This window comes from Pan troglodytes, chromosome 8, assembly GCF_028858775.2.
Source record: "Pan troglodytes isolate AG18354 chromosome 8, NHGRI_mPanTro3-v2.0_pri, whole genome shotgun sequence".
NCBI classification, from domain to species: Eukaryota; Metazoa; Chordata; class Mammalia; order Primates; family Hominidae; genus Pan; species Pan troglodytes.
This window is the reverse complement of record NC_072406.2, coordinates 87,937,333-87,964,901: the sequence shown is the minus strand read 5'-3', so window position 1 is coordinate 87,964,901 and position 27,569 is coordinate 87,937,333. Positions and strand designations below refer to the sequence as shown.

The 27,569-nt window shown below is 42.0% G+C and overlaps 1 protein-coding gene and 1 long non-coding RNA gene across 9 annotated transcripts in view; both read right to left on the bottom strand.

Annotated features, from left to right (window-relative positions):
- Window positions 1-27,487, bottom strand: part of LOC107966968 (uncharacterized) — a 28,007-nt gene extending 520 nt beyond the window's left edge. The window contains exon 1 of the long non-coding RNA XR_001707027.3: window positions 444-27,487. This is a non-coding gene — a long non-coding RNA (uncharacterized LOC107966968). The remainder of the gene's footprint in view (window positions 1-443) is intronic.
- The window catches only part of LRMDA (leucine rich melanocyte differentiation associated), a 1,132,554-nt gene that overhangs the window by 815,723 nt on the left and 289,262 nt on the right, over window positions 1-27,569 (bottom strand). The gene's annotated exons all lie outside the window — the stretch shown is intronic.

Sequence of the window (27,569 nt, the reverse complement as noted above, 5' to 3'; positions counted from 1 at the left end):
CTAAGAGAAATCAAAGCAAATCTAAGAGAAACTGAACATGGAGTCAAACCTCAGTAATTCGGATTAACTGAGGGGAAGGTCAGGTTGGATCAGGACAAAGCCTTGATGATAAAGTTTTTTTTTCTTCCACAAAGTACAACTACATTTATTTCAAGGTTCACCCAACCCATCCTTCCCACCTCATCTCTTACCACCCCCTCCCAGCTCCCTCGCTCCCTTGTGAGCAGCTTTCGTCTCCACACAGACCATAATCTTCCCCATCCTTATGCTTCTGTTCATGATGCTCCCCTTTTGCCTGAAATTCCCCATCCCCTACTGCCTACTTGGTAAACGCCTTCTCAATTTTCAAGACCCCACTCCAAATGTCACCTCCTAATCAGAATGAATAGCACTAATCACATAATGTTTTGTGCATACCGATCATACATTAAAGTGATTCTCACCTTGGCCAGCTGCTATTAAAGTCACCTGGAGAACACTTCCATACAATCCCAATCCCCATGCCAACCACCAGAAATCTGATCGAGTTGGTCTGAGGTACTCCCTGACCATTGGTATCCTTTTTGCAAGTTTCTCAGACAATCTCAATGTGAAGGCTGGGCTTCGAACTTTGTGTATAGAACTTCTCACACTGTTCAGAATGATTCACTTGTACCCTAAGAGCAGAGGGCCCTTGGCAAAGGCTTGCTGTAGGCAGGGATGGAGGACATGAGTCCTTCCAGAGGCTTCTGTAAGAAAAAGGAACTTCATGTGATTTCAACATGTGGCTGTCCCCATGTGGCTTATCATGAACACACATGTATTTTTCATAGTGTGCCTCCCATCCACCCCCACAGCACACCTATTCAAATGTTGGGGGAGGACCCACCACTGCAGCTCAATCTGACTTCCCATTATTTCCCCACACAGTAGGCTCTTTGCCACCTGGGTGGCCTTGCCCCTCTCTCTCCATCTTGTTGAACTGTCTGCCTTGTTCAAGGCCCACTGACCATTTGGTCTCCTGAAGCCTTCCTTTGCCTGCTTCAACTCCCAAGGGTTTACTTTCCCACTCAATTCCCACTTAATTTAGCCCATGTCCTCAGATGCCTTGATTGGCTGACAATCTCATGATATGTGTATGAAAAACTTTGACGTGGAGAGAGCAAGGAACGTGCATCTTACAGAGATTTTTACTTCCTGCCTATAATGCACGTATCTTAGTCAGTACAGGCTGTTATAACAAAGCACCATACACTGGTGGCTCACAAACAACAGAAACGTATTTTTCATGGTTCTGCAGGATGGAAGTTCTTAGTCAGGGTGCCGGCATGGCCTGATCCTGGCGTGAGCCCTCTTCTAGGTTGCTGATAACTGTCTTTGCATTCTGTCCTCACAGCGCTCTCACGGATTCCTTTTATAAGGGTACTAATCCCATCGTTCATGAGAGCTCCACCCTTATGACCTAATCACTCCCCATAGGCCCCACCTCCTAAAACCATCACACTGGGGCTTAGGAGTTCAACACAGAAATTTGGGGGACATAAACAAATAGTCCATAACAGGAAGGTTAGCTGTGCGGCAGGTGCTCTACATGTACTTGTTGATGGAACCCACCCAGAGTTGGCCCTCTTCTTTCCAGGCCAGGTTGTAGGACACCAAAACGAAGATAAGGATTAAGAACGTGGTTGCTCTGAAAAATCCACAGCATAAACGTCACACCAAATACCCTTGTGGTAGACAAAATTCTAAGATGACCCCATAACCCTTGCTCCCTTATCCTACTTCCATGTTTATGGAGGTTTCATGCCAAAAGGGATTCCACAGATGAAGGTTACCAATCAGGTAGTAGCCTTAAGACATGGAGCTTATCTGGGTGAGCGTAACCTAATCATGTGAGCCTTTTTTTTTTTAAAGCAGTGGTATTCTCTGGCTGGTGGCAGAAGCGTATGTCAGAGAGATCAGAAAGGTAAGGAGGAGTCAACAAGAGAGTTTCTCACTTGAGATGGAGGCGGGCATGTGGTCTGAGAATGTGCCCTGGCCAACAGCCAGCAAGAAAACAGGGACCTCAGTCCTACAGCCAAAAGGAAGTACATTCTGCTAATGACATGACAGAGCCCGGAAGCAGGTTCTTGCCAGAGCCTCCAGAAAGAAATACACAGGGGCTGACACCCTGATTCCAGCCTTGTGCTGTTTGCTATCTGTTTCCTATCTGATACTCTTTACCAGGCAGGCTTGCTGGGTTTCTCAACCTACAGCTAGTAAACAGTGTTGTTTCATGCTGCTAAGCTAGTGGTAGTCTATTACAGAGCAATCCCAAACCATCCCCACCCCACAAACTGGCCAAGCAAGAGATCTTCTTGTGACTTAATAAACATACCTTAATATATGCTTATCCTGATTAACATAAATTCCATATATATATATATGAATGACAGGCTTCTAAAAGAGTACACCATACTATATCAATGCAATATACTCTTACTATGCCTCTCAAAGTGTCATAATGGCCCTCAAATTGAGTGCTATTCATGATAGAGTCATTTATGAATTATTAGAAATTGAATCACAAATCAGGTCCTCTGTCTCAAGGGCTACTTACTAAGCACCACTATTTGCCAAGTCTGTTGCTGATCAACAGATGTTGGGATTCTTAGCTGAAATGCCATGAGCCTGATATTTGAAGAATACACAGCCAGGCACAAGGTACAGTTTCCACCTCTCTGTGTAGGGATAAGGGGGCCTGAGTGCTCATGCCAATTTCTTAGGAAGCCAATGACTCTAGCACTTCTTAGTGGCTGCTGTTGCCTGGAGATGGGGAAGAGACAGGTGGTCACAGAGGGGCCCTGGGTAAAGCATTATCTACATCCACTTTCCTGGCATCTCCCTAAATCCAGACATCACACAGGGCTGCACAAAAAGTCAGCTTCAACTGCCTGAGACTGAGAGCCACAACCACCCAGCCCCACCAGCCTGTGATGACCAGTGATGCCGCAAGCAGACACCCGTGTTCCCAGGAGCCATTCCCCAACCCTGGAGAGACATCACCTGCCAGGCCGCTGCCCCTCAGCCTCCAGCTCCCGTCGGTCTGTGTCAGCATTTGTCTGAACATCACACCTCCATCATCTACAGGGGAAATTGATGTCGATGGCATGGGAGAGGAATGTAACTACAGTCTATTCTAAAAGCACGCATTTATTTTATTTTATTCAGAAATGTATGCATTATGTATGGCTGTACATAAACGTTTTTACAGAGCCTCTTAAATGATTTACCATGAGGTATGTGTTGATTACAATCTCTGCTTATTTAAGAGAGCCTTATTTACCCCCATAGTATTTAATACATTGAGACATGTTTCAACAAACAGTGACACCAGTAAACAAAAGTTACCGATCTACCTCATGAGTTATAAAACTTGTAACATGCTGTAAACAGCTCTGTCATTTTATTCCGCATATTGCATTGTGTGTGCTGCCTTATTTATCTAGTGGTAAATCTTTATGTATCAAAAATGCTACAGAAGGCACAACAGATAAATTACTGACAGACACTAACATCTGACTAGTTAATCAAACAAATAGGACATGTAACAAAGAGAAAAGCTATAAATATTGACAACAAGCTGCTTCAGTCACAAAAACATTCAATACTTCAGTTCTCAAGTGTGAGTTTTATATCAGTTCCCTGGAAACAGTTTGTATCCTCCAATAAATTTTTACAGTTGATTCACCTGCCTGATACCCCTCAGCCATTTCCTTCAGAAGCTGTCAAACCCGCCAACGATAATATATGGCCCGACCAACAAGAACAGCTGTAGCCATTCTCTCCGCAGGTTCTTGCACCCTGTTCTGCATAAAATAATACATCAAGATTAATTGATTTCCCGTCAGTCTCACAGAACAGAAAATTAATTTTCATGTAGCTATTTTCCCCAGCATATGAATTTTGTACATGGCAAGTAATTTAAGTTTTTAATTATTCATGAGCAAGGAGGGGGTGGGGAGAAACATGATAAAGTAAGCTTGCAAAAACCCCAAGGCCAATCTCTGGGCCTGGGTTTGTGCTAAGGCAACAATAGCATTCGCTAATGCCCATATAAATAATATATGTATTAACATACATCTTAGTACAACACCAATTTCTCTCACTCTGACCCGAGACTACCAGGTCACCCTGCGGTACTTTGTCAAAGTCGCTGCACTGGCTACATGTGACATGCTGTGGGAAAACACAGAACATGTCAGCCATATTGAGGTGACCTCCGCCTGCCTCTCGCAGCGGCCACACAGCCCAGGCCTGATAGGAGGTAATTTAACGGTCAGTGTGCGAGTGGGACCAAGCAAAAGTTGCTAATCAGCCAGGTGCTACCTCAGCAAGTCTTCCATTTGCAGGTGCCACTGACTTGTGAACGAGAAAAATGTAACCAGAAAATAGAAAGAGAGCGTTTGACTCACTCTGGCCCCATCCTTCACAGACTCTCGGCAGACCAGCTTGAGAAAAACTGTCTCCTCAGGAAGGGAAAAACCACAACATGAGCACCTCTGGCAATCAAGCATATTTGCTAAAATGCAGACAAAAATGCTCCCACAGTGCCTCCTTAGAAATTTCACTGGCATACTTCATATAAACTGCAAGACAGGCAAACGTGGGGCACTTGCCTCGAGTCATGCAACTTGATTTAACCCCATTAGGACCAAACCTAAACTTAGCATCTCACACGGCACTCTTGGGCACAGAGGAATCAGCCACCCAAGTCAAGGCGTTTTGGTCATTGATTATTTATCAATGACGTCTTCTGCCCTGAATGTTAAGATTTCATGCAAAATTAGGAGATCATTATAAACAATTGGTCTGTTCCCAGTTGCACAATTAGACTGCACTATCACCGGTTAAGAATGGCAGAAAGAATCTGATCAAATCACCAAACTTACATGGGACAAGGAGAGTCCAATAGTGAGGCAGGGAAAGGAGAGGCCTCTGTGAAACCAAAGAGTGGCAGAGAGAGAATGTGACTCAATTCCTCTGAAAGGAGAGACTGGCTTGGATGACCTGAAGCTGCAGCTGATTTGGGGCCAGCACCAGCCCCACCACAGGCCCTACCTCCTTGGTAAGGAGGAGACAGGGAGAAGTTCAAAAACAAACATGAAAGGAACTCAAAATTACGTTTAAAAAAAAAAAGGAGGAAGAATTTTACCCCAGGGGGTTAGAAGGCAGGGACACTTGGATGGGGGAAGGGGCTGTGTTTGATGAATCTGATGAAATATTAATAAGGACACAAAAGTGGAAGTTTCTATGAACGTCGTTTCTTGACAGCTTGTAAAAATGGCCACTCTAACCCAAACCAGAGAGAAATCAGGAAATTGCTTCTCTCCTTAGAGTTAGCCATGCCTCACCCTGGAGGCTGGAGCAAAACTGTGCTTCCAGCGTTTCCATCATAAAACGTATTTCTCAGTAACCAGTGAAACCTGTAAAAACTCACTTCACCCAGAAATTTGGCACCAGTGCAGCAGTGAGGACTATAGGTTTTCTTAAGACTGTTCCAGAACAGGGCTTCAGGATTATATTTCTATTACCATGATGGCTCCAGACTAAGGGGCAACATGATACATCATGTCAAGCACCTAATTATCAGCACCGAAGAACAGCTAGCCAACTTAGGCTGAGTTAAGATTAAAAGGAGGGAGGCGTGCTCAATTGTTTCATGTGGTGTATTTGTGAAGGGAGAGTCAATGAGGTTTGCTGAAGTCTTTGTATCTCTGGGTTTAAAAACAAAACAAAACAGGATTAGGAAATTAAATATAGCATTGATACCCCAACAACAAAGGCCTTGCTCAACCGCTGCCAAACCAACCCAGATGATGGTACTGCAACCTGCCCCCATGCCAAGAAACATGCCCAGGCCCTCCCAGACTGCTGCAGATACCCATGGCCACATTCTTGGGATGGCCCAACGTTCCTGCCATGGTGATGGGGGCGAAACCACAAGGCTCAGAGAATGCCAGGGAAACTTTCAGCTAATTATTTCTCATTGCTGAGCACATCTGACGCACTCCTTACTTTACTGAGAGAGTTTTGCCATCCTGGTTGATTAGAAAGGGTTGACAAAGCCAAGCACCAAAGAAGAGCTTATCCCCTCAGGACTCTGAGCTTTAAGAAGGCAATTTAGGGAGCTGATCCAAGGAATCAACACTGGCAATCAGGTGGTATTTGAGGCATGTGTGCGTGCGTGCGTGTGCATGTGTGTGTGTGCATGCGTGTGCATGTGTGTGTGTGTGTGCGTGCGTGCATGTGTGTGTATACAAAGGAAGGGAGACAACATGGGGTTCTAGGAAAACCTTAAGCATTCGGAATGGCCCTAACCTCCAAATCAGCCATGTTCCCCATCCCAGCCCCGCCTTCCCCACCCTACTAAATAGCTAAATAGCTAAATAGCTGGCAGTTGGCGTCTGCATGGCAACAAAGGTGCGTTTGGTTTATACCTGTTTGTAGTTTTTCTTCATCTGATATTGAAGGGGGAGGTTTGCTTTATCTTGTTTTGAAAATAATCCTATCAAGAATATAAATGAACTCATTATGCACACCATAAAAAAATATATAGATAGATGTGCTGGCAATTCTGTAACTAAAATGTAAAAAACTTCTTGAAGCCGACGCTGCTGCTGGCATAGCTTAAAGGTCTTTGTTTCTGTAAATTCAATTGAGTGTTTCTATTTCTAAGTCTGGCAAGAGGTTCTAATTATTGTTAGAAGCCTAATTAGCATTTAGTATTACATTACAACAACTGCAGCAAAATTGTACCCATTCTCCAATAAACAGTATTCACAGTATGCAATCAAGCCTCTGTACCGAGCAATGAGAATTAATAGCACCGCACGACAATGGTAAATCCTCCGTCTCCCGCTGTGTGTGTTTAATAATTTTTCACTCCTTCCAGATTGTTCCCATCAAGCACAATTCCCAAGGTCCTAATCAACCACCCTCCCCATCAATACTACACAGAGATCTGAGCACTGAAAATTATCTGCAATTTCAAAAAGTGCTTTGTTGCATTATTAGGCCACTGACCTAAGAGGTAATGGGTAAATAGTTTCTGAAAAATGTCCAAAGCACAACATAAATTAAAGCTTATAGTCTTGCCTGCTGTTCTCACTATAGCTATAACTGCAAACTATTACGGTTTTTACACAATATTCCTAACTATAATTTTACACCATAATATTGGTGCAAAGTGCCAAATGTTCTGCTTTCACGTGCCTTCATTTACTAAATGAGGAGAGTTTGGGAAAGAAGCTGATGTATCCCATCCTTTAGAATTTCTTCTGGCCCTGTCCTCCTCTCACTATCTTACCCTTTTGCCCAGCTGCCATCCCCACCACAAAAAATAAAAAGTTCATAATTAAAGTGTAGGCATCTTACCATGGAAAGATGTAAAAAAAAATTATAAGTAACAGTGTGTGTCTGACTTTCTGTGTCTCACACACGATCCGTAGATAAAATGAGTTAGGATATGCTGCTTCTGAGGCGACTCGGGTGGACTCGTGAATATCTTGCTGAGAGGGTAGCTGATAGCGGCTTCTATTGTCTGCTGACTGGTGATGACTATTAACAGTGTCACACAAACCCAAGGCTTGAGTGGGAACAACTCATTTCAACAATTTGAAACATGTACTCTGGGCTGATGAAGAGAAGTTTTGACCATGGAAAACAGAACCCAGAGCCTCAAATCACCACAGAACACAGGAGCAAGGTGCCTCCAGCATGGCTAGGTAGAAGGCAGTGCACAGGACAGCACAGCACTCCCCACTGAGAATATCCCTCAGTACCAATCCAGGAGTTTAGGCTGAATGTGATGTTTTTGTTGCTGATTGTTAGTTAGTTAGTTTATTTTTCATGGGAGCAAAAATAAAAAGAATTTCTGACTCAACTCAACTCAACCTAACCAAGAAAACATGTAAGGTCATTCCCTGAGCAAAGCTAGCTGCAGGATTATGCTGTGGTCTGCCACCCTCCACTTCTCATTTTGCCATTATACATCAACACCCCCCAAAACAAAAGACTTTCATAACATTGGTAGATTAATGCCATCAATTTCTCAGGACTGACTTTCTGAATAATATACCACGTTTTTTCCAAGGTCATTACAATACCCTACTGTACTCCTCAGTCATATAGTCACGTATTAATCCATTCAATAAATGTTTATTGAGTGCCTGCTACTGTTGCAGGTACTTGGGATACACTGGTGAACACGGAGGACAAAGATCACTGCTCTTGTGAGCATATATTTCAGCATGAGGTAGCCAGACAATCTACAATCACCCTCATGAATAAGTAAATTAGAGCGAATGCTGAAAGGGGTAGTGGCAAGGGAAGGAGAAAAAGTAGAGCAGCATGAGAGGATCAGGAGCATCACAGAAGGACAGGCTGCAGTGTTAAATCGAGCAACCAGGGTGGGCCTCTATAAGAATGTGGAATCTGAGCAAATAACTAAAAACAAAAATGCTTGATACATGTCTTAAAACTCTTCAATTTTTTTCTCCCAATCCTGGCCACTCCCTCCATCCTATTTTCTGATACCACAGCCTGCTGGGCTTGTTAGCATATACTGAGTGGACAGGACTCCCTGCAGGATGGCAGGCGCCACAGAGGGGAATCCAGGTCTGCCCTGTCCCCTGCAACTAGCATTGTGCCTAGCAAAGAGCAAGTACTCAATAAACATTCACAGAGTAAATGAACACATGCATGAATCCATGGTAATTCATGTATTTATTTTCAAAATCCCAAATAATTCCTTATATATTGATATAATTAAGAGTAACAAATTCTTACAGCTTAAAGGAAATGAAAGGTCTAGTCTAAACAGTAGGGACTGAGACCTAGAGAGGAAGTGATATTTCCAGACTAGAGTCCAATTCTCCTGAATACTCACCCTGTGACTTTTCACTCCTCCTCAGAGGCTAAACATGGCGGGGGATGTCAGGGGTTGACAGCTCTGCTTCATCCCTAAATGGTGGCTCCAGTGATTGTTTTCTCTACTCCCATGTGTGATTTCATTCTCTCTCTCAATAACTACTGGATATTTTCTCTCTTTTGACTCAGCTCTATTATTGCTTAATTTTTTTCTTGCATATCCAAGTTCATATCATCCTGGCAAACCACATATAACACTTGAAGCAAGCAGGAGAGTTAGAAGACCACAGAACACTCCAGCCCTGAGCAGTCAGATGGCAACAGAAGAAAGGGCCTATCCATCTTGGGCTCCTCAACTAACATGCAAATCCAATAACCATCTCCCTTGTGTCTCCCACGCAGCAGAAACAGCTGGGTGAGGCCCAAGCAAAGGTAAGAATCTTGAAGGGAAAGGGCTTGAGAAGCCTCCTTCTCAAAGAAAACTTCTCTATTTCCAAATAGGCTACTACCGATAAAAGTCCATTTCTGCACCTCCTTTAGGCTTCATGATTCATCCACCACTTTAGAAAGACAAATCCAGTGGTATGCAGATAACTGTCATTATCCCCAACATCTTTATCCCCCAACCCACTCCAACCCTACTTAAAGACACAAGACCTTAAAAGATGTGTCTGTCTCATGAGGGAAAACTGCTTCCCTTCTCTCTGCTAACTCCTGAGGAGAGGGTTCCCTTCCCCTTCCTTTCCCTTCCAGCAATGGCACGGCAAGAAGCAGCAAACTTCAAGGTAAGAAATGAACACATTACCCCTCATTCTGCCTCCATAACAGGCCACATTATCATCTCAATAAAAAGTCCCACTCATTTTTGTTTGCTCTGTGTGGGAAAAAAAAAGTCAACCTGTGGCACTCACACAGAAAGGCCAGAGAGTTTGCTCATGAAGTTAGGGCAAGGAGATAAAGGGCATGTTTACAGAAGGAGAACAGTTTACGTTTTGCAGACAGATAAGCATGACAAATATGACAGTGGCAAATATGAACCATACAAACTCCTTCCCTATTCTCACTCAAACCACAGAAAATTACCCAACCTAACTGGCCTTTCTTGGATGGTAAAACACAGGAATCAATTCAGAATAATAGTAATCACAATAATGGGAGCCACCAATGATGCAGAGCTCACCACTGTGCTAAGTGCCTTCTATGCATGTTCTCTTTGATGTTGGAAACTTGGCAGAGGCCTGGGCATGGCTGTCATACTAACACATGGGACACAAGCAGTTCATCATTATATAGCCCACATATTCATTTTCATCCACCCCTGAGACATTCTTACACTGAAATTGGAGACCACTGGATTACTATGAACACTGGTCTAAATCTAAGGTGATCTTTGGGCTTATAACTCAGGAAGTATGGGGCTTGTCCTTAAATTTGGAGCCATGAACCTTTAGCTTCCCAGTGCATTTCTGTATCACCAGCAATATACTCTCAGGCCTGAGCAAGGAGACTGCTTCCCTGGACCCTCCTCAACCTTTTTCAGCTCAGCTTTTTTCGACATGCTCCTCCTCATGGGATAAGAAGTCCTCAGGGCCCAGGAGCATGCCACAGTGTGCCCTCCACCTTCTAAGTTCCACTGTGGGTATCCAGAACTCTATCAAAAGTAAGCCATCCTACAAAAGTCAACCAATATGTGCAATTCTAGTCCAGAGGGATGGCTGTTCGTGGTGAGCTGTGAACAAATAGGCAGTCTGCACATGCAGGCTGTGGTACATCCTATCCAGACACATGCGCAATGAGGATACTCAGCACACAAGAGAGGGCCAGGGCTGCACAGAGAAGGGGGATGGTCAAGAACCCAGGGGAGGCTCTCACCATGCTGCCACATTCCAGCTCCCCAAAGAAGTGGAGAATTCTAAATTGCAATTGACTTCCAATTCATTAACAAAAGTATATCTGTTGTGATAAAAGAACAGAGCATATTTTATTTAGCATTTGTTAGTTTGGTTTAAAAATACTTAGACATATGGTATAGGGGCTTCCATCTGTACTCTTGCCCAAGAATCTGCAAATGTTAGAGGAGAGAACGAAACTTGCCCCAGGATTCCTGCCCATGGTTTGGTCTTCCGCATCAATTGATGCTTCCTTTCCAAACATAGGCATGCCTCCCTGTAAGCATACCCAGTCGTTAGGTATCCAGATTTACACCAAAGCCACATTTGATAGTCGGTGCTCCATCTACTAAAGGATTCCATTATTCAGCAAATTCCCCTGATGCATTTGGTTGAACCAACTGATAAAAATTTATTACACACACAAAAAAATCTCACAAATTCATATTTCCATAGGTAACATAAAAGTGTTAGGGGAAAAAACTTAAATAATATTCCCTCTACTATTATTTCATTTAACAAATACTTAGTCACTATTAAAAATAAGTTAGAAAATGCAGATAATCCAAAGGAATAATACAAAAATCATCTTCTATAGCACTTGGCAAAATGATCCCTGTTAGAATTTAATGCATATACTTCGGATTTTTTCAATGTCATTATGAAAATGTAAAGACAAAGCTATAGGTAGTTGATTTTATAAGAATCCTGTTACATTATGACTACAAACAATTATTCAGGGCCACCCATGTGCCAGGCCCTGGGAAGTCCAAAATTAGCCAGACATCATTTCTATCGTATCAGAGTTTGTGCTAGAGTTGAAGAAACCAACGTGTCAATCAGCAATTACTTTGCAGTATGAAACATGCTTTACCAGAAATCTACAGAAAGGACTATAGAGGACTTAATGGTGAGTCCAGAGATGGGAATGACTTCTTCTTCGTGGGGCATGACTTCAAGGTTTTGCCCACACTAAAATTTCAAACTCTGGGCTCCCTAATCTCATTCAACAAACATTTATTGAACACTTACTGTGGGCCAGGCACTATCTTAAGCACTGGGCATATAGTGATGAGAAAGACAACGTTCTACTTCATGGAGCTTAAACAGACAAACACATCTACAGATAAATAGTTAAAACAGTGTCATACCTTTCCCTTGGCATAATGATACACAGAAAGTGCTAAAAAAACAGAGATGGTTGTTGAAGTAATAAAGGAACCAAAGGTGCATGATGACTTCACCTCTTTGCATTTCCATTTCAAAGGCAGGTGTTGTCCTTGAAGTTACCATATCAGAAAGTTGTGAAGTTTCAAAACACAACCTGGTATGTCTGCTCTGTTTCACTTAAAAAATATGAATCCAATAGGCTTAATCCAAAATCTCTAGCTCTGAATTGGGTTACCATGTGTTGCATTTGATTTGTATTTCCATCAGTATCAACCCAAGCATCCTCATATAGACACCAGCAATGTACATGATTTATAGCAAGTCAGTCAAGGTAAAGCCTATAGCTTCCCTTCACATTTTGACGTTATCAGATTACTTCAGAAGCTGGCAGCAGCTATCATAAGTAACAAGCTGTCAGTGTAAATAAATCACTCTCTCAAAAATAACTGCTAAAAAGTATAGATTAGCATAAGCAAAGGTGGGCTTAGCCTTAAAAAAACGCCCTTTCTCAAGTTTCCTATATATTTAATTTTATATAGAAAAAAGAAAATAATTAATTTTCTTTCTTCAAAAAAAAAAAAAAGGTTCAAGGCTTAAGATCCATATAAAAAACTCAAGGTGCCAAAGGAAAGTTTGTGGCTCTTGTGCATAATTCATCAGACAATCAATTTGCAATCACCTGAAAAAGCCCAGGGTGTGGGGAACAACCAGCAGGTTCTATGAAGAGCAACCCAGGCCAGGCCAGCTTAATTTCCTTCAATGATGGAGTGACAGGAAGTGGGATGAGAGACAGGAAGTGGGATGAGAGAAAAGCAATAGATGCAATCCATCCAGACTGCAGCAGGCCTGTTTGTCTGGTCTCATATGACACGCTCATCAGTAAGCTGGGAAATCTGACCTTAAAAGTCCTCAGAGTGCTAGAGCACCCTGCCCAGAATAGGATCTCCAGTGTCTGCGCACCATCGGGGGTCGGGAGGGACAGATCAGTCACCATACTGAAGAGGTGAATGGTGGGGTCGTGGCCATTGTGCATCTGTTGATCTGTGTTGAGATATATTTGAGATCTACGTGAACAAGAAAAAGTCAGTGCTCTATAGAGCAACTTGAGTCCATATCATACCACCCAAAAAGAAAAAGAAACATGTCACTAAATTCAGACATCAACAAGAATGGTCACAGTGCTTTCAGGCAGAATACGAAAGGGAATTTTTAGTGGTGTGTTATAAAAGAATGGCACTAGGAAGCATTAAACTCAGCCAGAGGCCAGGTGTGGTGGCTCACACCTGTAATACCAACACTTTGGTATTACACTTGCTCAGAGGCTGAGCAAGGTGGGGAGGTGGGGGTTGGGGATCCCTTGAGCCAAGGAGTTCACATGAAGAGACTCCTTCTCTACAAATAAAAATTTTAAAAAATAGCCTTGGTGGTGTGGACATGTAGTCCCAGCTACTTGGGAGGCTGAGGTGAGAGGATTGCTTTAGCAAAGGAGTTCCAGGCTGTAGTGAGCTATGATCGCGCTACTGCACTACAGCCTTGAGTGACTAAGTGAGACTCTGTCTCTTTAAACAACAATAACAACAAAAACAACAACAAAACCCAGCCAGATGCACAAGATGTCAGAATCATCCTATCACTGTTTGGTGTGGGTCAACATATAGTGTCCTGTCCTTGTTCAATCATCATTTGAAGTTAATACCACACAGATACATAAACTCCCTCACCTTAGTATTTTCACGACCTCATTTCTTTGCCTGCCCTTCCCACACTTTATACCCTTTCATACACACACCCTTCCCACACCAAGAAACTAAACTCTCTTGGTTTCAGCAGTCACATTTGAATTATTGAGGGTGATTGAGTAATTCTAGAATCTACTAGCTTAAAGAGTTCCCATCTCAGGATGCCCCCTGCTAGGTCTAGATAAAATGGCCAAATATGCTCACGTTGTCCAAAAGAAAGATCAGGAACTCCTGAGAGGACGATGAAGGATGAAGCTGGCGATCCAATGAGAAATCCGTCTTCTTTGGGGACTAGGCCCTACTGTGCCAACGCACCAGCAAATGAACCTTCCTTCAGATTTCAGTGGACACATAGAACTCCCTGGCTTTCCCTAGTTAACTAATAAAATGTAAACACATTCACTCATTCATTAGCTAATTCAGTCAAGATTCTGCTATTTATATGCCCGAGTACCTGCTAACTGTCCTCCCTTCACGGCAGCTTCCTATCTGGTAAGGGAGACGACTGCATGAGTTGTTATAAAATATAACCAGTCCTGTGATGTGGCAAGAGAGAGGGCTGGGGGAGTGAGACTTAATGGGGAAATCAGGAAAGCCTTCCCAGAGAAGGCAGCCTTTTAGCTTGGACCTGAAGGTGATGAGCAGGAGGCTAATAGACAGAGTGATATGTGCAGAGGCACAGAGGAGAGAAGGTGGGCAGGACTGAGACATGATGAGAGGGGCTCAGCATGGCTACTGTGCCACGGGCAGGGGGAGACCACCACTCTTGCCTCACACACACACAGACCAACTTATCCATCTACCCAAAAGTATACACTCAACCCCCATTAGCCACCATCCCATTAAGTCCCTTTCTCCACACAAGCTTCAAGCCTCCCAGCCCTAGAAGCACAGCACATCCACCTGCATATTAGAACACCTGAAACTCACCCTTTTCTAAGGCTCAGATCAAGTTCATGGTTCCCATCACATTGCCTCCTCCCCAGTGCTCCGTCTCTTCTGAACTAACCTAGTACCTGCATCCTGATCCACACAGTAATTCAGCCTTTTTCATTTATGAATTTCCACCATTCATTCAAGTTTCAGATGTGTCTTTTCTGCCCTTCTTGAGGATGTGGACCACGTTTTCCAGTGTCTACCACCTCTGTATATGCACCTTTCATACACACACACACACACACACACACACACACAGAGCCACGTATCAAGCACAGAACTAAGCACATGATAAATGTTCAAGGGCAACATCATTTTTTAATGACAGCCCATTTCGTAAGGTTTTATGTACAATCCCTACCATTTTTCAATATAATGCACTCATCACTGTTGGTCTGGGTTATTGTTATTTGGGGATCACTTTTCTACTGTAGCTAGAGATGCTGTGTGTTTAGGAGGAAGATTATGCAGTTTAGTGTCATGGAAAAAAGCACAGGCTTTGCAGTCAAACCAACATTTCTATCCCCATTTCACTGATGGCTGGCTGTGTGTCTTCTGGCAAAGTTGGGAACCTCTCTAAACCTCAGTTTCCTCATCTGTGAAATTGGGATCATAATATCCCCCAGACGGTTGTTATGAAAACTAAATGAAATAATGAATAATTCAGTGTCTGGCTAAATGTAGCCACTCAAAAAAATATGTTCTCTTTCCCTTTTTCCCTTTGATAAGGGGAAAAAAATCAAAGATGGCCTGAATGCAAATTTGAGTCAGATGATTCCCCAAAATTGGGTAACTCCAGGAAACAAAGCCATCTATGAAGCAAACTAAAAGGTAAGACACAGCTTCTTACAGATATTAGCATTTTTAGTGAAGACAAGTATACAACAATAAAATTAAATTAGAAAAGCTTCAAATCATCACTAGAAATGTCCTTTCTCAGCTCCACAAAATATAAATAGAAAAGGAATTAACTGAGGGAAACAGAAATACCCACAGATTATCATCTTCTTTGTTATGTAAAATAACTTGCTAAAATCATATCTGAAGATATTTTTTGCATTGTCACGTTAAAGAACATGGTTACTGGTTAAAATAAGCATCTGTAAAATATACACAGTGTAGGTATATAATACACATTTTAAAAGAGAAAATAAAAGCAAGCGATAAGCATATGCATATCTTACTGCAAATAAAGCCTGTGACCTTTCCAAATGAAGACAAGAATATCAGTCTTGTGAATTTCTGATATGATGCCCTAACACTCATATTCCATGCAATAGATATTTTGTTTCTAACTTAAAGGCTGTTGAGGCAGCCCTCTTCACATTCCCTATTTGTCTTCCCTGGTCAGCTGAGCTCAGCTACCCAAACACATACACACGCTCAGAGGACAGATTTGTCATGCTGACCTTTCATATCTCCTACGCTTTTTAACTGATCGAGATTCCATCCCACAGAAACATGCACACAGCATCATCACAGAGAAGAAAAATCAGGTGAAGGACGGCAAAGATAAATACCAGAGAAGCAAGCTAGAACCCGAACGCCAGGGACATTGCTCACAAAATTATTCAAGGGAGGAAAGCCAGCTAAAGCTAGCGAAACAGGCCATACACAATGCAAAATTAACCAGTGACCTTTACTGGGAACGTCAAAGGTGAAAGCAATTTGTAAGGTAGTACTTAATAGGCACCATGTGCTGGCCTCTGTGTGGACTAGAACCTTGCATAATCAGACACTGAGAAAAACAGCAGAAGGAAAATCTCCTCCACATCTGAAAGTAACTCAAGCTCTAAAGGAAGAATGATCATGAGTGTATCATTGTACCCATAACTGGCTCTCCAACTTGTTGGATGTGGGCAGGGACTGAGGATGTCTCAAAAATCCTAGAACACAGCAAGTAGTAGACTTCCTAGCCATGGCCGACTTATCTCATTAGGCTATGAGGGCTTGCATTCTGTGAAACCGCACAGTCCTCCAAAGGAAGGCTAAGTAGGCATATTGGTCATATTTCAAACACTCCAGAAACCTCTGTATCATGAGTTTTACCACTGTATTTTTACTCCACATGAGATGAGCGCTTCCCTCCCAGTAGGGGCCATGGCCATGAGAAATGAGTGTTTTTCCCTTTTGCCAGTAAGAAATCGTAAGACCTGGTGTAAAAACCACTCAGGCATAGCAAGTTATAGCCCAGCAGGCACACTGATTAGCTAGGTTCTATAACCATAAAGTCAACAATAATCTACCTGCATGCCCTTTCTGCAGGTGGCTCACCTATGGATGCTAAGTAAGTCAGCAACAGTTCAGCCGAAATTACATGGGAGAGCATTATGCGTAAACATGAACGCTCTAGCTTGTCCTTAACTATACCACTGGGACACCAGACCTGCAAAACAATCTATTACCCCCACTCACCACCAACCCCAACTGCAACTTTCGTTCTTCTCCTTATGAATTTTCCCCCACTGTAATGGCATTCCATACTTAATGTGTCTCCCCAGTTAACAGGGCCCTTCCTGCTTTCATCCATGCCTTCCACATACAGGGCATCTTTTATACCAGGGAAGAGGTGATTAACTCCCCTCTGAAGCATGTAAACTTTAGGTACATTTTTCCAGTAGTGTTGACTGATTGCACTAAACTACTTACACTCTCTTCACGGTCCCCTTGGAGATAAGAGCCACACATTTGGAAATCCCACTCCCTAGGGGATAGGGCACCTGGTCATAGGGCAGGAGATGCATACACACACATTCTTTTTCAACTTATGACCACTGATCCAACATCTCTACTCTAGGGTTCTAGAAATGTCTCCTAAGTTTTGCTGAAATAAAAAGGCTTGAATAATCAAGCAAAAGCCCTCCCACCCAGTCAAACAGGCAAGGTAGATACAGTCCTTGGAAATGATTATTAAGATTAATGTTTTACTTTTTCTTATGGCTTGAATTTGGACTAAGTTACACAGGAACAGCCAAAACAATATTGCATCTCAGATTCTAATAGGGAGGGCTGAATCCAAATCTATCCTTAAGAAAAGCCATTACCTCCCCTGAAAGCAGCAGGTGTGAGACCTAACGGCCTGTCATAATGAAGGGTCAGTCTCTGACATTGGGACTCAACTCATTGTGTGACACAGAGTGATTTACACAATGCTACTCAAAAACAGTGTAGGAAGTTTGACGATTCATAAAATCATAAATTATAAATCAATTACCAGAAACAGATTGATTCATCTCCAGGCCCATTTGCTCCCAAGGTATGAAACCTTTTAAAGGACCCTTTGACTAGAGGAGACAAAGAAGAGGGGGGCTCGGCCCCTCAGGCCACTTCTGCTGTCCCAGCCTCTCTGAGCAAACTTATTACCCTGTAAACTCCATTTTGATCCAGTAGTGGCTACTGCAGAAAATAACCGGTGGATTACAGGAATAATTTTGTTTTGAAAGAATAACAATAAAAGTGGCACTGGCCTTTGGGAAAAAAGGGGATTGGATTCTCCAGTTCCCAAAAATCTGGGTGAAAATATAAAAATTCTATAAATATTTAGGACATTTAGCCATACAGCTTTGCATTTCCTCACAAGCAGAAATACCTGTACAGATAACCAACATTTTCACAATTCATCCGATATGGTTTATGAATAACGATTTTCCAAAACAATCATCAAATACATTGTGTCCCTAAATTTCCACAGCACAGGAGTAGCTTTTTCATTCTTTAGAGAAAAATCAATGTGCATATTCGATATTTGAGATGATAACAGTAAAATAATTCATTTTGGCATAGCCCTGGATTTGGTTCTGGAGACAGGCATCTAGAGACAGGTGCAACCAAGCAACACAGGGCTGAGAATCACACTTGTCCATCTTGTGGGTCCACTCCTAAAACCAGCAATACAAAACAGCCGACACTCTCCTATGCTGGAACTTCTCCAATATAATTGTTTTTACAGTGGCTAGAAGAATATGAAGAACCCTTTAGCTTAACCCACTCGCTGAGATTCTTAGATGAGCGTATTACAATTTTCCATTTAGAGATGGGGCAACTGAAGTCCAAAGTGAGGAAGAACAGAAAAGCCAGCAAGACAAAGGTGTGGGGGCCTCTGAATCCTGCGCTTTCTCCCCTGCACCATGCCATTGCTTAAGTCAAAGAAAATATCAATATTTCTTAGGCTACATAGCTTAAGAGAGAAATGTCTCTTCCCATACCTCAGATAAATTTTGAAACTAAGAGAGTAAATGGCAATGCAAATACTACTATTAGATATTTATTATGTTGCAAAGCTTGAAAACAGTCAGGAAAATGGAAAAGTTACTTTTTTCTCTACACAAATTTGTTAATGGGTGGCATAATGGGGAGCCCTGTTTTGCTGGCACTCTGTGAAACGTCTACAAATTGCCTCTGCAGAGCATTATAGGTTGTCAGACTAATGTAGTTGAAGATAATTTGGCCTTTCAGTGAATTGAACCTCACAGCACGATTATACTCCACAACCAAGTAGAGTGTCACAATTATTCTTTCATGCTGAATTACCATATAATGTCATGAGTCTACCTGTCATAAGTCCTGTAGCCTAGTCTGAATTTTTCTTCCCTAAATCTATGGTTCATGGCAAAAAAAATAATAATTTTTTGCATCTAATGGAAATCTGATTGTTTTTATCAACAATAAATTTCATAGCAAATCAAAGGATATGCTTGGACAAACAATCCGATACTCAAGGTTAAAAAACATACAAATAATAAATTGCTGGTGTGTCATGTTCAATTTTTACTACGGCATTACACTGCAATAACCATAACAGGATCTAAATTGTTGTCAGAACATTAAACAAACCCCCATACTTCACAAAGGCATCCTGTCTGAGTAATTCACACAACGGAAACAACTATCAAATTTTCCACTGTCCCACCGCTACACCATACATCAGTGCAATTTTATGTATTTGGACAATTCGTTGAATAAATTACTTCCATCCTGCCTGCTCTTGCCACTTCTGTTAAGAGTCATATCAGTTTTAATTGTCTTTCTGTCTGTATGGAGCCACTGTCTTTCTGGCCTTTTCCTGTTCTATTTCCTGAGCCCCAAAATAAACTATGAACACCCATTGGAGCTGGGCACTGGGGACACACAACTGCAAGACAGTGGTGTCCTGTCAGAGGCCAAGAGCCCCCTCCTTCTCCTGCTGCATGACAGTCGCTGAATAGTGTTTGGGACTGTGACAATCCATAATGTTTGTGTGGGATCACGATGTCTTTCAACGTCATAGTGATCTAAAAGCTAACAGTATCAAAGACCCCACATTCTGCTCTGTTACCATGCAGTTGTCTACTTTCTTGGTTCATCACAGCATTCAGCCTGCCATGGAAAATGGGCTCAGCCTGGGTTAAATGTCCCCAGTTCCATTCATGGTGGGATTCCAGCTCACCAGCCAGTTCATGGCAGGCTCCTCAGGCTGTTTCCCTTGGACAGGCTGCTCCCAAGCAAATGGCAAGCTCACACTTCCAGGCTGAAGATCTAACCTTCATTAATGCCCAGGGGCACATGCCAAAGGTACAGTTGTAGAACAAGTAATACCATAATGGGCACAAATAAGCTTTGTCTATACAAAGTAGAGTTAATGACTTCCCATCGTGTTTCTCAACACCTTCAACAGAAGACTAAATTGACACTGACCAAAGGGAATCAGATCAATTGGATGCAACTCTTGTTTCCTAAATGAGTTCCTCTTGGGTTGCCTATAGTTCAGCACAGGTATTTATATGACCAAAGTTGACCTCCCAGGCTATATAAGTTAATGAAAAGAAATATGAGTAGAAACTCCTAGGCAACTCAAACCAACTTGGCTCCTGTTTTAAAGTGATTTCATCACCTATGTCACCACAGCCAAATAATTAATCACACACTGACATCTCATCATACTGCCTATCCAAAGCCTGCTGCTGCCAAAGAAACCATTTTATGCTGAGCTACTTTTGCTGTTTCCAACAGAAAACTCCCTCATTTAACTGACCCCAAAACAGATCCGCCATATACTAAACATCGCCCTACCATACAGAGTCAGATTTGTGGCTCCAGTTGGCCAGTTTTTGCTTCTCAGGGTAACACAACAGAAGGAAACCCCATTCACGGAGGTTAGCCCTGGACTTGGTGCCCCCATGTTAACCTGGTAGACTTGCTGGGGAGTAGAAAGTAACTCTTCATTTATAAGCCCAAAAGCAATAATAAACATAGAACTATGATTTACTCTGAATCTTCCTATTATTAAAACACTTTGTCTTATAGTTTTATTGATTTACAATCTGTCCTACTTACTTTTTTAGCATCTGAAAACAATCAAGGCACAAAGCTGCAAAATGTTTGGACATTAATTGTTAGGAGACAGAATTTTATTCCAAGTGAGGGGTTTGAGGCCTCAACAGCAATGCATTCTGGTACCAGAATGATTTATGGTCTTGTAGCAATAACGATGCACCAGGGCCATTAACATATTGGCAGGCCCTAGGATGGATTAGTGGCATTGATTATTTCATGGGCCACTGATACCCATTTGTTACGAGGAGTTCAAAGATGGCCTCTCCCCGACTAAAATCTTTTTATGAGCAGACAGCATTTTAAGTATTAGGAACCTGGGATTTGGGCCATTTTTTATAATCTTGCTGTCACCTCACCTTAGTAGGCAACCCCCAAAAAAAGTGTCAAAAAATTAAAGTTAATTCTTCACCACCAGCCTTAATTCCTCAACTCGTCATAACCATGTCTTCTTTAAAAATTAATGATTGCCAGCATTTAACCACTGGTTGTTGCTACGAAGATCTATGCAAAAAGCAAGGATCCCTATAGAGTGTGTGATATATGGAATACTCTTTATTACTACAATAAAACTTACTGACATTTCAATACTTCTGCAAATAGCATTATAGTATCAATCTTCTGAATTAGGTTGAAAATTAAGTTGTAAATTAAAAGAAAGTGTACTTTGGAATACAACATGATATGTCACCTAGAAAAGGACCTTTGTGCATAATGGAATGGAGCTGGGGAACACAGAGATGAGCCCAGCACCTCGGCAGGGCTGCTTGCATTCTAAAGATCCAGGTTCCAGAATTCACCCAGAATTCCTAATAATCCATCACCAGAGACTCTATTTTTCCATTGTAAAAGTCAAGGGACTTGACCACAGCTGTTTTTGAATAATGTATTATGAAACCCCAAATCTTAATATACTTTTCTCCTTTGCCACATTCTTATTGTAAATCTTAAGTTGGGCACCTTTGGAATAATAATTGCCTTATAAACTACACAGAAATTACACATACATTATGCTTATAATGTACGTATACATATATAAAAACTATATCCTTCTCTGTGTATCACATACAGAATTCCTCTCCATCCCCACACAGATCCCACTCCCCAACACCTACCCGGTCTTCAAAGATGCTCAGAGCAGAAAGCTAAGCAGGGCACTAGATGACAATTCCCAGAGCTTGGATGGCTTTGAAACTGTTTGGTCCAAAGGCTAATGTCACATACTGTAAATTACAAACAGTCTCAGATTGGAGCCAGAACAAAATGGTTATGCAAAAGACCACTGGCTTTCAAATATGTATTTGTTGAAAAGTCAAATGTCTTAAATCATTTCCACCTATCTTCCACGGCATTCTGTGTACCCACAAGATGGCATGGCATAGTTAAAACAGAGTCATTCTGATGATTTGAAATACCCTGATGAAACCCAAACTAACCCCTACCCAGGATGACTTCCCATCATGGGTTCTCATGCTTGCTTCCCAATTTCTTTAGTTTAGCCGAGAAGCCGTCTTGGGTAGGAATCTGTTTCTCTATACTCCACCACTCCCCCCACTTCCTGCATTGTCAGAGGTCTACACACACTGGACCAGGGAGAATAAAGAGATTTCATCTTGAGAGCCAACTCTAGTCACCCAGTAGATGCGAGCTGTGATTAAAAGGATTCTGAGACAGAGTTCTGAATCCACAGCAAAAGATGCTATATTTAATCACCGACTGGGCTCAAAGCAAAGGAATGGAAGAGTGGTCTAAGTGCTGATGTTCACAACTCTGAATTCAGAAGTTGACACAATTTCACTGACTAACCTGAAGACTACTCTGTTAAGCTCGCTAAAAAGTAAACTTCGAAGGCATTTCCACTCACAGAATGGGCACAGGAAAACAAAGCTGCTTCTCCAAGAAAGATGTAGCACAGACTATGCATGAAAGAATTTTAGAACTGGAGAGAATCATGAGATGACCTAATGCAAGCCTTTTATTTCATAGATGGAAGAATCACGATATGTTGTTAAGTGACTCACATAAGATTATGCAATTAGTGATGGAAAAATGAAATCCTCAGTCTCCTGCCCGTATGTTCTCTCCATAATGCCACGATGCCTCCTTTTCACCTCATCTTATTTGCTGCTTATTTTCCCTTCCTTCCTGTGTATATAATTTTCTTATTTTACTAAGACTTGATGTGCCGTCTCAGGATTCTCAAATTTTGGATTATGTAAGACACAGACTCAATAATCTATATTACTGCAAATTTAGGAAAACAATCTTAGAGTATGATGTATGGTAATTCAGGGTTAAGTAGAAAACAACACAAGAAGTTTGCCGTTTCTCTTGTTAAATTTTGGGTTTTATTTTAAATAGAGAAGAAAGATATTGTAAATGTGTACTTTAGGTACACAGAGACACTTTGGCTTCAATCTCTAAATTATGAGGGCTCCACGTAAACCATCCAACATTAAAACATCCAGGGAACATCCCCTGCAAAACTCTTAGATTATCTCCTACCATATCCAGCTTATAAAGTAATTGGGAAAGTAAGCCTTCCATTTCTTGTGGAAATTAAAGTTCTTAAAGACTCTTTACTGCTCTCTGTAATAGAACCGACAAGCTGTCCCCTCAGACTGGGTAGGCCATGGCCATCCCACGGCAACAGGAGGCAGAACACTTCATTACCTCAGCCCACAATCCCACAATGCTGTGCAAACCCTACCTTCTCCCTCAACATCCAGAAACAGGTTTTCAGAAAGATTCTGCTTCTTGGCCCCCAGGGAGAATAACACATGACCAACTCTAGGGAAAATAACCTCTTTCCTGTTCCAAAGTTAAAAATTAAATCCACCCTGGAGAAATACTCTACGACTAAGAAACAATTCTCGGACACCACTACAGAATGTAACAAGTGAAAGAAGTTCTCTGCAGGTCTAACTTAATTTAAACATGGTAAATTGTGAACCTTCTTTTTATTCACATCACGGTTAAGATGGAGAACAGCTGGTTACCTTGTCACACAAAACCACTCCTGGTACACCTGAGGAATAAATATCCTTCAAGCTTCTCTTCTTTAGGCAAATAATGCCAACCCCATAAAGCTCTTCAGATACATCGTCTCACCAATTATTGTTACCGCTATGGTTCCTCTGGACTTTTGCCAAATCTGCATCCTTCTTAAACTCAGTAGTACATATGGCGTGACAGGGCTGGGTGTTAATTGAAGAACAGCTTAACTGTTTGGACATGTTATGCATCTATTACACAATTGTCAATCTTGCAATGTTTGCTGTAGGACTATATCTTTGGGGAAATTAATGCCAAATGAAAATTTACCCTAATCTGTTTTTCTTTTTAACTCTCTTAGGGCTCCTTCTGATGATTTGTTAATCTGTTTCACTTTATTCTACAAGCTCAAGTCATATAACCGAAATTAACAACTAAGACCCAGGATAGGAGTAAATGGTTATTGACTGAGATATTTGTCCTCTTTTAGATATTTATCCTTTGTATCTACAACAACCACCCATAAACATGACTGTTAATATGACTATAGTAACCAAGAACACACAAACATGGAAGTGATATTCAACAACTCATTATTCTTATGTATTCAAATTCCACTTTTAATTTTTTATACTTTCACTAAATACCTACTCTGTTTTTACAGTAAAACCTTATTAAATCACCTAACACATTTGGAAGTTTTGAAAAGTTGAATTCTGTCTGATTTCTGATGGAAAACCTAACCAAGCTCATGACAGGTGCTTCATAAATTACATGTTGACTAAATAAACAAATAATGGTGCATTATGAAATCCTTCTCAATTCTTCACTCTCCTGCTCCTAGGCCCTCTGCCTTGTGAGTTTGTACTTCCTACCACCAGAGTATCTATCCCTAACCCACTGATAATGATCTTGGCCACAAGACTTCATTCGGCCCTGGAATGTAGACTGAAATGACGATGGGCTGGCTGAGTCTAGGCCTTCCTTGAGGCCTCACATATTTCTGCTGCCCCTCTCCAAGTCTCTGACCTGAACTGAGAACAACTTGCCTGGAAAGCCCATTGGTTCCAGACAAAATAGAAACACCCAGAAGAGAACAGCTCAACCAACCCACAGACCTGCAGGATGAAGCAGAGTCTCCACGGCCAATCCACAAACTGTGAGCATGATAATAATTGCTGATCGAGTGCCACTAGGCGTTGGGGCATTTTGTCAAGCAGCATCATTGTGGCAACAATTGATAGATAGTAAATGGTGCAAGTAAGATTGAAGGGTCATGTCTGAGCACCTTGAGAAAAATCAGTATCCATTTATACAGGAAAAAATGAAAAGCAGATTACAAAGCACTCTTATAAACTCACTTAATTCATCCACTAGGAAGCTTTCCTTCCTCACTAGCTGGGGACTACATTTTGAGGCAATAAAACACTTTAAAAATCTAAAAATAATCATAATTAATGTTATGTCCGATAAGTAGGGCGAATGTTGGTGTGATATGGCTGAACTCATGAACTACTCGGTGGTCAGAAAATACATGCTACAGACTATATAATGAACAAAGAATATTTCCATCATCCTCATCAGAGGACTTGTTAGCAGGGGCCCAATTTCCATGAACATTCTACCCTCTGCTGGTTCTGAAGATGAACACATGTGCTCTGTTTTAAAGGGGAGGAAGGCAGCAACTGCAGCTTGTGCAGGGACATTAATGAGGTAGCTGAAGTCATCTGGTGAGGTTAACCACATGGAGCATCTACAGCCACTCATCACCCTCCTTGTCTCCTGGCCCACAGATGTCACACCAAGAGGACATCGAAGGACAGCATCCTCAGAAGAGACCAGCTGCAGCAGGAAATTCTCCTCCCAAAGCTCCTCGCTGTGCCACCAAGGTGGCCTCTGCAGCGTGGCAATAAGGGCCGTGCCATTAAAGGCAAGCTTCCGTTTTATGTGCTCAAGCCTTCTGTGGCAGGATCCCACAATTTCCCAGGAAGCCTGATTTACCATCCCATCGCCCTGTTTTTATAGGGCTTGACTCTGCAAATGGAGCTGATGGAGACCTCAACTGTGAGTCACTGAGTCCTCAGGTATGACTGCAGATTTACAGTGCCTGCTGAAGTCATTCTGTCACACTCACATCTTCTCAACGTGCCCCTGGGGGGGACTCCCCAAGGCTTCAGCTGAGCTCCGCTAGCCCTCTTCCAACCCCCTGCCCCAAAATATTTTCCTCCTCTGAGCCTAATTTCCCTTAGCCCAGACCTCACAATCCAGGAAGCCCTGTAAGGATCTGAGGGCTACTGGTGCGGACATGGCAGTCACATGCAGGAAAGCTCATTTGAGGGGTGGCTGGTGAGATATTATGGGGAGAGAGAAAGGGGATGGGAAAAGAGAGAAAAGAAAAAGTGACTCTGAGTCATGTTGGTGAGATTTTTCACAGCTAATCACACACAAGACTGATTCACTGCTCACTTTGCTCTGCTCCCTCATTTTTCATATCATACTTTTCACTGCCCCATCAGCCTGTTCCACCAAGGTCAAATGAAGGGAATGATAGCTTGCACACCACACTGAGATTTATTATAAACGGAGTCACTCACCTTTTATGTGGAGTAAATGGGCTCCTGAAATTACCATTTATGAAGATGGACCTGAGCAAAAGAGACACATGAGAAGGAGGCAGGGAAGAGGGCCCTCCCAAGTGGCACCATCGAACCCCCATGGTCTCCTTTCCTATGCACAGAATGGAAGCTGAGGCCACCCACTAGCTTGAACCTAAAGGTATGCAACACTTTTAATCAATGTCAGAGTTGTAGTTCCCCCTTTGTCTTATTGAACACTGAGTGTTGAAGAGAGTCTTGCAGGCAAAGAAACATTTGAGCAGATCTTAATTCAAATGCATTGGACAAAAAGCATTGTTCTGAGATTTTTCTACCCTTTAGGATGCTTTAGATTGCAAGTAACAGAATACCCAACTAAGGGTGGCATAAACAACAAGGGTTTATTATATAGCAACACAAGAAGTCCAAAGATAAAAGGTTTCCAAGGTTAATTCGCCAGCTCATGATATCACCAAGGACCTAAGTGCCACCCTCAATTCAAAATCTCTCCTCAGGGGACACAGAATTGCAAAAGATGTCAGTCACTTAACATTTCTAAGCTTTAGTATTCTCATCTATGGGAGGAATGGAGGTAGACTAGATCAACTGTGTAGCAGTAGAGTTTACTTCAAAAGAAAAGAAAAAAGGAAATTCATGTGCAACCCTAAAAGTGGAGCTGCTCTGGTTGTAGCAGGTGCTTAGCCCCGACAGTGAGTCCTGAGGCCCCTTCACCACTGGAAGGCTGCATCTTCCAGCATGCCTCTTCTAGCACTGATAGATTCTAACATTCGTGATTCTAAAGTAGATGATTGTGATACTGATGTTATTAACAATATTGAAAGACTGTAATGATTTAATGAACAATTTACATTCTCTAAACTACTCATATGGAGCAGACATTGGTCTTCCAAAACCATGATAAATCAAGTGCTTATAATTCAAGAAGGGAGGAAAGAGGAGGGAGGGCGGGAGGGAAAAGGGAGGGAAGAGGAAGAGAAAAAGGGAAGGAAGGAGAGACAGATAACTTAACTCTCATTCACTTAAAAAAG